Raw genomic sequence first — 13,794 nt, forward strand, 5'->3', positions numbered from 1 at the left:
TTTTTGCTGAAAATTTTTTCTGAATTTAGGGCGAATCAGACCTATGGATTGTATTAGTGTGAGGAACTCTTGAGTTCTGTGCAGACGCTGCTGCTTCTTAAACATCTATAGCAAACTTTGGCATAAAATATTCCTGGCCATGACTACAAGTGGAACATTTTGCTTCCTGGCAGTAAGGGGCCAGGCAGTCCATCTCTTCCCCCCCCCCCCCCCCCCCCCCCACTCCTGAACCCCTTGAAGGGTATAAATGTCATAACTAAGGGACTTGGTAATCACCACTTTTCAAGGCCTGCCGCTTTGTCCCCCCAAAAATGCAAAGACTGTGAACCCAAACTCTCCTCATAAAAGGGGTCGTCTTCTAGGGCCTCACTGGGACCATTTTCCAAAATGGTGCCGGTTGACTCCCAATACTCCTTGCCCCATTCTGTGGATTCTTTCCTGCAACAGTTAAGAAGGTTTATCCGTCAAACACATTGAACCTACTAGGGCCTCCATGAAAGGATCTAAATTTGCAATAAAGTTATTAGATTCAATATTAGGGCAAATCTCTAGTTTTTAAATGTGTCTCTTGGAGTAAGCATACGCTTTGGAATGATGTGTGATTTATTCCTACAAGCTTCTCAGAGAGCACAATAAATTCTTCTTTACTTGAATTAAAAAATAAATTGCTGAATAAATTTGATTTCCTAGCATTATCTAATTAAACCACCCCTACGCTTAGACTACTGACTTTTTAATTACTAGCTAATCCCATCCATATGATGAGTTTATTAACATCAGGCCACTTTTTCTGAGGGATTGTGGTCATAAGGAACATCAGAGGAATTCTGCCTCATTACTTACTTTTCCAAATCAAATGGGTACGAGAGATAATACCATCGTACTGGTTTGTAGAGAGCCCATTCATAATCCCTAATTTCCTCTCCATTATTTGCTGTGCAGTAAAGTTACCTTTCCTGGTCCAGAAAATATGACAGATAGCACAATAACAAATATACTTTTATAAACTCTCAGAATTGTCATTAAGCTTGGGGGTAACAATGGAGCACAGTTACTACCCTTAACAGAATCATGGGGGTAAACTGCACGGGGCAGCAGTTACTACCCTTAACAGAAACATGGGGGTAACCTGCACAGAGCGGCAGTTACTACCCTTAACAGACCCATGGGGGTATCCTGCACAAAGCGGCAGTTACTACCCTTAACAGAAACATGGTGTTAACCTGCACGGGGCAGCAGTTACTACCCTTAACAGAAACATGGGGGTAACCTGCACAGAGCGGCAGTTACTACCCTTAACAGACCCATGGGGGTATCCTGCACAAAGCGGCAGTTACTACCCTTAACAGAAACATGGTGTTAACCTGCACGGAGCAGCAGTTACTACCCTTAACAGAAACATGGGGTTAACCTGCACTGAGCAGCAGTTACTACCCTTAACAGAATCACGGGGGTAACCTGCACTGAGCAGCAGTTACTACCCTTAACAGACAGATGGGGGTATTCTGCACGGAGCGGCAGTTACTACCCTTAACAGAATGCATGGTGGTAACCGTCATGGAGCCGCAGTTACTACCCTTAACGGAAACATGGGGGTAACCTGTATGGAGTGGCAGTTACTACCCTTAACAGAAACATGGGGGTATCCTGCACGGAGCAGCAGTTACTACCCTTAACAGAATCATGGGGATAACCTGCACTGAGTGGCAGTTATTACCCTTATCAGAATCATGGGGATGACCTGCACGGAGCGGCAGTTACTACCCTTAACAGAATCATGGGGGTAATATGCATGGAGTGGCAGTTACTACCCCATCATGGAGCGGCAGTTACTACCCTTAACAGACACATGGGTGTATCCTGCACAGAGCAGCAGTTGAAGGGCAGACTAGATGTACCATTTGGTCTTTTTCCTGCCATCATTACTATGTTACAAAATATGGCAACAAAAATAAAATAAATTTCATGTAAAATATTTTCTTATTAAAAGCAAATAGTTATTTTTAAGATACCAAAAGTAGTTAGGTCTTAGTTTTCCTCTATAACCGCCAAAGTAAATGTGAAATGTTTTGTAGTAGTCCAAGATGATATAGAAAAAAACCACACTAATGATTTTATACCAATGTTTAACTTAGCCATTTTCAGCAGAATGAGAAAATGACAGAATGTGTCACAAAATCACTTTTACTTCATTGGATATAATGTTAACCCAACGTTTCTCTGCTTCCTGTTAGTGCAAACCTCTGGAGTCCTGGCTAATAAAGAATTCACCTTTTAGCATCTTAAAGTATTGAAGAAAATGAATGTTTTCTTTTAGAGAGTGTCACTGTTTTGAAATGAGTATAATTCCTTTCCCCCCAGCATCTTCAAGCCAATTAGTATATCTGCTATCTTTGTATTCTAATCGAGGAGATTTAAGACTTTGATTCCAGTTGAGTTTGGTATTCTCGCCACAAATTAATTTAAGTGACACCCCGAAGCTTCATAAAGATTAATGGTTTCAGGTTTCTGATTGGCAGGATATTGTATTTTATGCAATGCAGGGATTCATCACCACTATACCCACTGCTGTCATGAACCAAATTAAAATATGTCACTTTCCAATATTGCATCATTCTACTTTGCTGCAAATTCCTCTCCCAACTCTTAATTTTAGCATCCCCAACGATCCAGCATATTAAGATTTCCCACATAATCTAGTGTAAGTTCTCTCCAGACATGATAGAAGCAATTTCAGAGCTGACACTGGACTGGTCTGAGATTTTTTGTAACGTGTCATCATATATGCGTGTGGATGACCTAACACCCATGAGATGCACCATTAAAGTCAGGTTTCTGTTCTTTGAACTGTAACTGGGCTTGTTGCAAGTTGAGGTATAACAGATGTCATTAATACACCAAAAGTAAATATTAGAATGTTGCATACATAGTCCGGTTCCAAGCTGACCAGGGTTATTGTATATTTTTCTTTTTCCATGCTTTAATTTTACCTTCCTGCCCTTCTGATGGGGAAGAATTTGTGATGTCCCTAAATTTGGAGGGGGCATGCACCAGAGCCCCCCAGCAGGCTCCAGACTCCCAGCTATAGCATAGGCCGGCAGCCGGGTGATGAAGAAGTGCCACAGTCCCCGCGGGGAGGCGGAAGGAGGGGCGCAGCGGGAAAGCTTTCCAACTCTGCCTTTCCATTTCCCCATGGGAAAATTTTTTAAAAAGTTAATTTGTGCAAAAAGTATGCAAAAACATTGAAGGCGAGAAGAGGTTTTCGGGAACTCCAGCTAGCAGCATTCTCTTGGTTCACCCTGATCCATGCCTCTGCTTCTAATATTTATTCATCCCTACAATGTGTTTCATCTTCCTGAGTTATCAGTTCCATCAACTAAAAATAAAAGATTAAAATACTGTGGAAAATAATACTGCTTGTCAGAAAGCATTCAGGGACTAGGTCTTCCAGCTGTGCCGATCTATAGTGATAAAAATGAGAGAGGCTAGCTTGCTTTGAGTGTTTTCTCAAGCATGAGTCACCCCAGTCGTTTCAGCCATAAAAAGCAGAAGCAATGGCTGTGTCTCCTGCCAGTGAGCTAAGAACTGAAGATTAAAACCATGGCTTACCAGCACCTAAGAGGGGGGTAAAGCACTGAATGAATTTCAAACTCAGGACCTCCACTGAATTTAGTTCCAGTCGTAGCCAAAAGATTAAAAAAAAAAAGATGATAAACCTAAATGATTTGGAAAGACTTTAGAAAGTTTTTCTTTCTTTAGTTAGGGATTTGTTGGATAGCTTGAGTATGATTTGACACACTAAACACAATCATTGCAGGCCAGGAGGTAAATTTGGGTACAATTTGCACCTACCTCGCTCCCACCAGTAAGACTTTAATCCGCCTCTGACTTTTTAGTTCTGACTGCAGTCTCGTAAAAGCTTGAGTGCGTTTTTTTGTATTGTGGGTTTTTTTTAAGATATCTGTTTATTAAACCACAAAAAGGATTACATCTACCCCGCGCACTTCAAGGTGCATAGATGGTGAACAAAGAAAAAAATCCAAATGCATTCATTCACATAACCACAAAAGATAAAACATTCAGTTTACAATTTTGTGGTCTTTTTTTTTTTTTTAATGTTTATCCAAGTAAGTAACAGACATACACAACTCATTCTCCACCCACCCTCTTTCACTTTCCTCACAATCAACCCCACATACTCAGTCACTCATCCATCGACTCATAAACAATTATAAGAAAAAATGAACCTAAGGGTCAGGCAGAGATGGGACCCAACACAGTTAGAAAGATAGTAAATCAATTGCAGGTGTTTCAAAACCAAGGCCCACATTTTAAAGTAGGCCACTTGCATGAACATCTGCTTGGGGTGTCCAATGGTATTCTTCCTCACGAGCTCAATCTGCATTGTATGAATCATCAATGCCTTCCCATCCCGAAGTGAAGGCAACCCATTAAAACTTAAAAACCTGGTTATTTATGAAAGGTTATTTAAGACTTAAAACCTGGTTATTTATGAAAGCATTTCCAAAAACCATCTGAACCTTAACTCACCTTAAACAACTTTGACTACCCAACAGGTTAATCAAAAACTTTGCCAGGTTTGGGCAGTTTTCGTTCTTCGGTTAAATTACTATCATCTCTTCACTGTTCCAAGTTGTATTACGTCCCTGTTATATTGTAACTGCTACTTTTTTCTGTTGCACCTGTTAATGTTATTATTATTTTCCCTTTCTGCACACCTTGTTTATTGTAAACCGGCATGATGCAATCCCATCGCGAATGCCGGTATAGAAAAAACTCAAATAAATAAATAAATAAATAAAGAACATAAGAACTTGCCATGCTGGGTCAGTCCAAGGGTCCATCAAGCCCAGCATCCTGTTCCACTGTGATAGCACTACTTTTTTAGCCAATAAAATGGATATAAACAAGAAACATCTTCCCCCCCTGAGGCAAAAAGACAGCCTTCTCCTAGAGATGCAAATAAATCAAAAGACCATGCCCAGTGTGCAGTCCAATAAACACAAATTTGCCTCCACTGACCTTGTAACTTGCTGCACTCACTGAACATAGGACACAATGTGCAACTCTGTGTGTTGTACTTCAGTCGTCTGAATCCCAGGGGTGCATTGTTGTTCCAAGGGTGCACTCTGTGTAAGATTTTAAACTGAATTTTGCGCAGGTTAGCTGCGACAATGTGCTTAAACAAGGAAGCAAATGCCATCTGCAATGTCTCAGCTGACAGAGGGCAATCTAGAATTAAGGTGCATGGACCAGACAGCAATTTTGTTAAATCTGGGGGTCATGTCCAAGAAGCTATCTTCATCATCTACCAGAGAGAGTAGCGACAAATCCCCCTTGCTTAGTTTTAAACAATAATACCGTCCTTGGAGACAGGCAAAAAATTGTGAGTTCGGCAAGTTCCATGGTTCTTGCAGCCGTTGAAAGGAATGCAAGCAAAGTGAATCCGAATCCATCCATTGGTCCACCCTATGTAGACCCCTACCCCTCCAAATTTTGAAAACCCCACCGTCTAAGCCCTGTGGGAAATCACTATTGTCCACTAGCATCAAAAATGGGGCTATAAAAGGACCACGGTGAATGCAGTTCTTCCACCATGTCCATGCCTGTCGCATAGCTGTCATCCAAAACACTAGGAGCAAAAGCGCTTTAAGTTTACTATTATTAAGATGCAGCAAATTTCAAGGCTCATAAGGGAAGGTCCAGTCCCTCATTAGATTGTCCACATCAAATGTTTTGTTCCTAGAAATCCAGTTCTGCACATAACAACATAACATACGTAGGTCAGATAACGCCAGCCCACCCCTCTGTTTATCCAATCGGAAGGCATCATATTTAATGCATGCTCTCTTATGATTCCAGGTAAAGGAGCTGACCGAAGATCTAAATGCCTGGATATCTTTTTCCTTAACCCAAAGAGGGATCATCTGCAGACAGTACAATAATTTGGGTAGAATCACCATTTTAACAAGAGCGCATCTCCCGATCCTTCACCTTCTCAAGCATAGCCCCCCAAATGTATATCGTACAACTCGGAAAAAAGAGCGGGTTAGGCGGATCCCCAAATAGCGTAGCTTGTCTTTAGCCCAAAGAAGTGGAAAAGATCCTACCCAACTCATCAATAAAGATTTATCTAAGGGAAACGCTTCAGATTTCTTATAATTGATTCTTAACCCTTGCAAAGGCGAATGCGGTTTTTAAATAGAAAAGTAGAATTGCAACTGCAGGGATGATTTGGGATATTGGTTTAAGAAGTTTAGAAATGTCCTTAAGTCTGAAAATAAGGCCCCCCCCCCTTCCTCTCCAAGTCCCATCTTTTCTGAATGCCCCACCCCCCACCTCCCCAAACCAGCAGGAAGAGATCCTCAGATGTATTTACTGTAGTTCTGTCTTCTGGGAGCTCAATGCCACTTTCCATAGATTTGTACTCTGACCTGTCTGGTGCCCCCCCCCCCAGGATGTAAATTTGCTGCAGTAGCCATCCTGTGTGGATGGGGGAAAAAATGGCTCATCAGCTCATAATTAGCATATACCACCACATTTAAATGGGATGTGCCTGCATTCCCACAATGAAGCATGAATTTTCACCTGCACTGAATTATTAGTGCATAGCACAATCTTTAGCATGCATGCTAAAATCACTTAGCGCACAAGAAACCTGCATACCCTCTAGCTTTGGTAAGGGCTGCAACAGTTCCAGAAAGTTCTTCCAGTGCATGCAGTGCACTGCAAAATGACAATGACAGGCCTCATGGCCACTTTAGACTTTCATTATCCAATTGCCTCAACTCCTCCAAAACCACCCATGTGCACAACAGTTCAGAATTTAATTTAATTTACTTATTTAATTGTATTTATATTCTGCTTTTTGGTTTTAACTACCTGAGGCCCCATGTACTGGGCAACATATCTGTGTAACCTGTACTCCAAGGTCACAAGGAGCAGCAGTGGGATTTGAAACCAGGGTTCGAATCTCACTGCTGGACCCTGTAACGTTGAGCAAGTCAAGTTACCCTGGTGGCACACTTTTGAAGCAGTGTTAGCGTCCTTACAATGGCAGTGTGGGCACATCCATTGCACAGCCCTAAGACTAGCCTTGGCTAGCTTTATTATGCCAATGAAGGTAGTTTAATTGATATAGTGCCTATGGAATTGATCCACAATCCAGCTGAGGTCAAGAAGAGTGTGTGTGTGTGTGTCTGCATGTGCCATATTCCATAATGATGGGCAGGATCCTCGTTATCCAGTGGCATTTTATCATATTCACCCCTCTTTCAATAAAAGAATAGTTAATGCTTCACTGTACATAGCCTATCCGGCTATAAATTGATAGTATCAAAATCATTTACCTCTTTAGAGACAAGGTCATTAATTAAAATGACCAAGGACTTTTGTGGTGAAAAATTTTCCAAAAAATAAAATCTGGTATTCCAATAAAAATGACTATGAAGCATAATTTGTCTCTCAGTTCCTTGCAAGGTTTTGCAGACCATAGCAGTTCTCCCTGTAATCATATGTTAGAAATAAGAGAGAGAAATATCTAGGTAATACTCTGAAAACTGAGAAACAGATGCAAACTGGTTTCTTTTTTTTTTTTTACCTTAAGACCTGCTTTGCCAGAATTATGTAAAATAATGAAGTTTTCTTGCATTACCTTCCCCGTGGATTTCTGAGAAGTGTCATTCCCCCCCATCTAATCTTTGCCTCATCTTGAACATTAATATATGGGTCAACGTCAATCTTTTCGTGAGCCAGCAGGTGACAGAGATAAAGACAGAGACACTTCTCACATTTTAATAAATACCTTCCATGGAGAGCTTAGCCCGTTGATGTATAGTCATCAAGGCTTGACACAGTAACATATGCATCGGTGGCTAGGGATTAGATATAACGCACAACATTTTAGCTTGAGTAGCACCTTGAAATGCCATCAACATGATTTATTCCTGCCTTCAGTGTTTACTGGCTATCTACATAGGAGCGGTGGCAGAATCATTTGCTAGAAAATAGGATAGGCCGATCGGTTCCTGATGAACAGTAATTTCGTTTTATTTTACAGCTAAATCCAAATCTCGAATGGTTTACTTTTGCACTTCTTGTTATTGCAACAATAACTGACAATATAAGTCATCGCTGATATTATCCTACCTCAACACCATCAAAACTATATGGTGACAATATTTTAGAATAAATGTGTTTTTTTCATTCTGAATATTCAGTGCATTAGCTGATTATAACCATAGTTTGAAATGAAACAAAACAGTACATTGAAAAAATAGCCATTACAGGAGGCTTAAAAACTATCACAAGCACAGCTTTCCTATAGAAAATATTCCTTATTTATTTTCCATAGAAACACTGCAAACTTGCAACATATCTGTTGTGAGTTCTTCTCCATAGTCTTATCATCCACTAATGACCACCCGCAAATACACAGTTACATTTACACTGTGTTTTTTTCTTGGAAAAATGTGCCAGTACTCACGCACAAGGTCCTTCTTGGGGGTAGGATGAGAACAGGCACCCATCTGAGGCTCTGACCCCTGCAACTGGCTGCAGAGCCTATGAAATGACAGCATTGCAAGTATTACACCCAACCTTAGAACACCAATACGCCTCTTATTGGGAAAACTTTACAAGCAAAGCTAGAGAGCTACAGATCACGACACAGAAACTACACACTAGCAGAAGACCTCATCTTAATCACACAGACAAAACATAGACAGACCCCCATCAAATACAGAATAAAGTGACCACAATATGTAAAAAGGAATATGCAAACAAAAACTGAACTGGAAACTCCAAGAAGCCAGATTATGTGAGTAGTACAGCACTGGAGAAATAGAAACAGAAATGCATTTCTTTCTGTAATATGCAAAATACAAAGATATGAGAGATACTGCACACATCCACATTCCCAAATCTGATATATTCAAATCATTAAACCAAAAGGAAAGGGATTTTTTTTTCTACTTTTGCTGTCTGGACATTTTGGATCCTAACCTAACACCTCCCGCTCTCAGCAGTCCAGTATAAGTTCTCCCCCCCTACCACCACCACCACCACACAGACTCAAATGGATGATGATGGGGGCTCTCAACATGACTTCCCGCACGCACACATAAAGAGCAATGATGAGGGCTTGGTGGCCCAAATATAACACTACATACCCCCCTGACCAGTCAGCAGTCTCTCTTCCTCAAGTCCCGGGAGAAGGAACCAGAGGCAGCACCAGATGCATGGTTTTCGGGGGGGGGGGGGGGGGGGGGTCCACGGGTCAATTCAAGCATGTGGAAGTAAAGGCGCTGGTACCAATTACCCCTGTGCGCTTGCGCTGTCAGAAGCACCCAGCGTTGAACCTGCAGTGCTGGCTTAGGGATGTGCTGTCTTTTTAAGATGACATCAAAACAGCAACAATATTTGTTACATCACTTCTGGGTCATTTCGCATCCGAAACATAAAAAAAAAATGAACAAAATACTGTTTATGTCATTTTACCATGCACTAAAGCATATTGTGCACACTGAAATGTTTCAGTGAGCAGTATTCACAGAATTTAGTGAAGTACTGTGTGTTGTAAAAATACAGAACGGTTTTTGTGCTTACAAGGTACGTGTTTTGATGTTTATGATTTTAAGCTTTAAGCCCCAGAATTAGGGAAACAGTTCTTCCGAAGAGGTGCTCTGTTACTTTCTGTTCCAAAGGCTTATCATCGGGCATTGTGTACTAATAGCCCATTGCTTCTAAGCTGCAATCAAAATCCGAAGGATTCTAAATTGGTTTTTGTAACACGCGCCTCCAATAAATCTTCTGAAAGAGTCACTGCAATTCATAAACACTGGCATGTGTTGGCTTTCCACAAGAAGTTTTCAGATCCTCCTTGCATAGCCTAAGCAATTTGGCACTGCCTCCGGCTAATTCCTTACCTAGAGGATTTGGTCATAGAGCTTGTGGTTCATGCCCTTTTTTTTTTTTTTTTTTGCAACCCAGAATAGGACCCCTCTGACCCTCCCCGTGCATCCCCTAGCACTATCCATTCTTTAAGACACTTTGCTGTCAGGCCATCCTTTACCCTGTTACCCTACCGTGTTCTCATTGATATTTCTTTCCCGAAACCCATAACCTATAACCACCTAATCCTATCACACCCCCCCCCCCCCAGCTGTTTTGTTGTTTTTTAAATCATTTTAATGTTATGATATAATCATGTTACTTATTATGCTTTATTTGTTTCCTCTTCCCTCTGCCTATCCTATAATCATTTATGCAGGTTTTCTCTTCAGTCCCTGTTCCATGTCATTTTCCGTCTTTCAGTTTAATGTAAACCGATATGATGTTTCACACTAATACCGGTATATAAAAGCTTTGAAATAAATAAAAATAAATAAATATGAGACCCCCTGCCTACCTGGGATTCTTACTTTTCCATGTCCCGGAGAGTGAGACCTCCCTGACACCTGCGCAAACAAAGAAGCTTTAAGAAATCTGCCCGGACATGGAATAAAGGAATAAAAGTGTAAAGGTGCCAGTTAATCGCAGTGGAAGATGTACAGCAGTAAAGTTTTAATTTTGGAACACCTGACCACCATGTTCAGCCTGATAGTTACACACCCCCCCCCCCCCCAGTATACACCCAGTGATACAGCACCCACAGAAGTGTCACCCCCCCCCCCCCACCTGAGAATCCACACCCTGAGGCTTCTGGACTTTGTGAGGACTTATTCCTGCTTTCCCAGATAATATCAGAATAAGGGCTACATGAAGAAAGAAATTATATGGATTAAAAACCCATGGACAATCGTAAGCACAATCTGCATTTGTCGTTTTTGTGACGTTTAACAAAGATTTTTCTAGTCTTTAGGGACAGTGTACTTTAATGGGGCCAATATTAAAAAAAAAAAAAAAAGCTGAGCTCCTACTTCTAGGCCTGTAAATTTGGTACCTAGGTTTTCAGCTGAAAATTCACAAATTTAGGACCTAGAACGCAGGGACCTAAATTCAGCTTTGCTATTTCTTTGCCTAGATTTAGGCCCCTAAATTAGGTGCCCAGTTCTGAAAATCAGTGCTAAGCCCCTAACTTTTGTTTCCCTGCCCTAACTCCACCCCCGTAACCACCCACTTTTTAGGACCCTAACTTAGGTGCCTAATGAAACTAGGAGACTAAATTTAGGAACGCAGCCCTAGCAAATTTTCAAAAGGGTCAATTTAGGAGCCTAAGGCCAAAGGTTAGGAGGCTAAACTCTCTGAAAATTGGCCCCTTTATCGTTTGTATACTATTCAATGGGCCTTGCCGGGCTGAGCTTCCATCCTTTTCTGCTTGCATCAAGCATCTAATTCTCTGTTTCAGGGACTAGATCAGGCCCCCTAAATCTCATTCTTCCCTGACTGCATATTGAAAACTAAATATTTACCCAAACAATCTAACCTTCCACACAGACAGTGCAAATGTGAAATACATTTAAATCAAAAGCTCTTCAGTTAAAATGGAAACATAGTTCAGATGCTGGTCTGCGGATCTGTTCGGTTTGTGTGATTGATTTTGTGGTTGCCAAATGACTTGGCCCTGGTTTTACCGAGCACAAAACATTGCACAGATAATTGTTCAGTTTCAAATGAATCCACGTGTAGCGACAAGAGGAAAATCCACATTTTTCTAAAACAACAGCTTAATGCTACCAGCTATGCCTCTAGCTTTGTTTTCCATTTAATTCAATATGCCTAACTAATTGGTTATTAACAAATTACATTAAAGTGAAAAAATATGCTCCACACACACCCCATTGGAATCATCTCCAAGTGCTGAACCAGTGACTGACAGGATCCTTCCTACTTCTAGCATCCTTCTGGTTAGCGATAAATTATCTCCCCGCTTCCTGAACAGATGTGGCTCTTCTTCATTTGGAAATGCTATTCCATGTCATTTCCATAGGAGAGATGGTAAATGTGATGCCATGGAAGGGTATTTATGGCAACGCATTTTGCAGAGTGTTTGCCCATGCCAGAAGGTCTCCATAATTCTTGTTTAGTGGTTGGTTCTGCCATTCTGACCATAAATTATGCCTCTCTCTGTTATCTTACTTAAACGGATTCTATTTTGTTTCCTGTTAAAAAAAAAAGAGTTCCCATCTGTTAGGATAAATGAATTGGAGCATTACAAGGCAATAATTTTTAGTGTGATGCAAAATTACCCTTCCATCCCCTACAAAACCTCCTGCAAATCCAAGTTCAAGCATCTCCGGCTGGGGCTGGAAGCTCTTTAAAGGCTGAAAAAAGCCTGCACGTGATAAAGGGGGCGGAGTCTGTGGTTACCTGAACAAAGGTGAGGTGGCACAAAGGACATAATTCCTAGATAAATGATGGATTCTCTCCAAGCTCAGAACCCAGAATGTTCTTATTACCCGATATCCTTTAATATTGTGTTAAATATAAACAAGAATAATCTGTGGTACAATGCAATAGTGGTAATCATTAACTTCAGTTTATATATGCATGTCAGGAGGGGCTGGGCAGATTGCATTTCTCTAGTATATGAGCTGCTTTTTTTTTTTTTGCCATTTGCACCTTGAGGAACATCAGGGGTTGTTTTTTTTTAGGGGGGGGGGGGGGGGGGGGAGTGAGAATTTTTCTTTTTTTTTTTTTTTAAGAAATTCCTCCTTTATTTGTTGTTGTGTGACATATCAAGTGAATATAATTCAGTTTCCTTGATGCACCTCCTCATCTTATTTATTTAAGACCTTTTTATATACTGAAGATCATGTACTGGTACATATCGCTTCGGTTTACATATAACCAGAATTACCATACATATGGTGTACATAGAACAATAATCAACAGAACAAAATCAATAGAACAATCATCCCTAATCAGAGATCAATAAACATTGAACACAGAGCAAAGAACTATGAATAATAATAATAAATATAGTATGTAGTATCTTGAAGTCAGTCCTCTTAAATCCAGTTCAGATCAGAGTTTAATATTAATCTACAGAAATTACTAGAGACTCGTGGTTAGGGCCTGCTAATCCGTGTAACTCAATATTAATGTCTATGTCTTGTTTAGTGAACAAACACAAGATAAACTCAAAAAATCATATGAAAAATATGAGAAAATCAAACATGGGAGTATTAACAAATTCTTATCATAAACAAGGAAGACATCACTTGCAAAACTCAACTTGACTTGGTGCTAAAGTTTTAAATGTCTCCATTGGTTTCTATATCAGTAATAACTGGCCAACATTACTGGATTTCTCAGTGGCAACAGCGTCCTAACTATAAAGCATGCAAACATGCTACCTGCCTTTCATGATTCACTTATGGCAACCACGCTTTTCCTCATTTGAATTCTGACTTGAAGAAGAGAGTCATTAGCACTCGAAAGTTAGTCAAGAAATATATTGTCCAATAAAAAGGTATCATTGGGTAGAGATATATAGATTATATATATTTTGGTTTTGTTGTTAACCTTTTATTTCTGTACACCAGAAATGAACATCAAGAGAATTACAATTTTTCCAATTGCTCAGTATATTTTTTCATGCAAGAGACAATATATTGAGCAACTTTTGGTTAACCACTGATACATTTAGGGGGTCTATTGTCAACATGTTTAAATAGTTAACTTCAGTAGTTGGCCAGTTAAATCTCTGTTTTTAGAAATTTTCCTTCACTGAAAGGCTAAATTTCCCTGGGCAAAAAAATAAAAAAAAAGAGGCTGGTTAGTTCTGTGTTAATTGACTGAGTATAGCTGGCCAACCCCAGCCACACAAAT

At 40.3% G+C, this 13,794-nt stretch overlaps 1 long non-coding RNA gene across 3 annotated transcripts in view; it reads right to left on the reverse strand.

The window, feature by feature from the left end:
- The window catches only part of LOC115076247, a 52,738-nt gene that overhangs the window by 11,754 nt on the left and 27,190 nt on the right, over nucleotides 1-13,794 (reverse strand). For 2 of the 3 annotated variants that reach the window (XR_003852710.1, XR_003852709.1), the window contains exon 7: nucleotides 11,169-12,122. The exons of the other annotated variant lie outside the window; for it this stretch is intronic. This is a non-coding gene — a long non-coding RNA (uncharacterized LOC115076247). Of the gene's footprint in view, nucleotides 1-11,168; nucleotides 12,123-13,794 lie in introns of those variants that run through there. 3 annotated transcript variants of the gene reach the window in all.

The sequence above is a fragment of the Rhinatrema bivittatum genome, chromosome 14, assembly GCF_901001135.1.
Source record: "Rhinatrema bivittatum chromosome 14, aRhiBiv1.1, whole genome shotgun sequence".
NCBI classification, from domain to species: Eukaryota; Metazoa; Chordata; class Amphibia; order Gymnophiona; family Rhinatrematidae; genus Rhinatrema; species Rhinatrema bivittatum.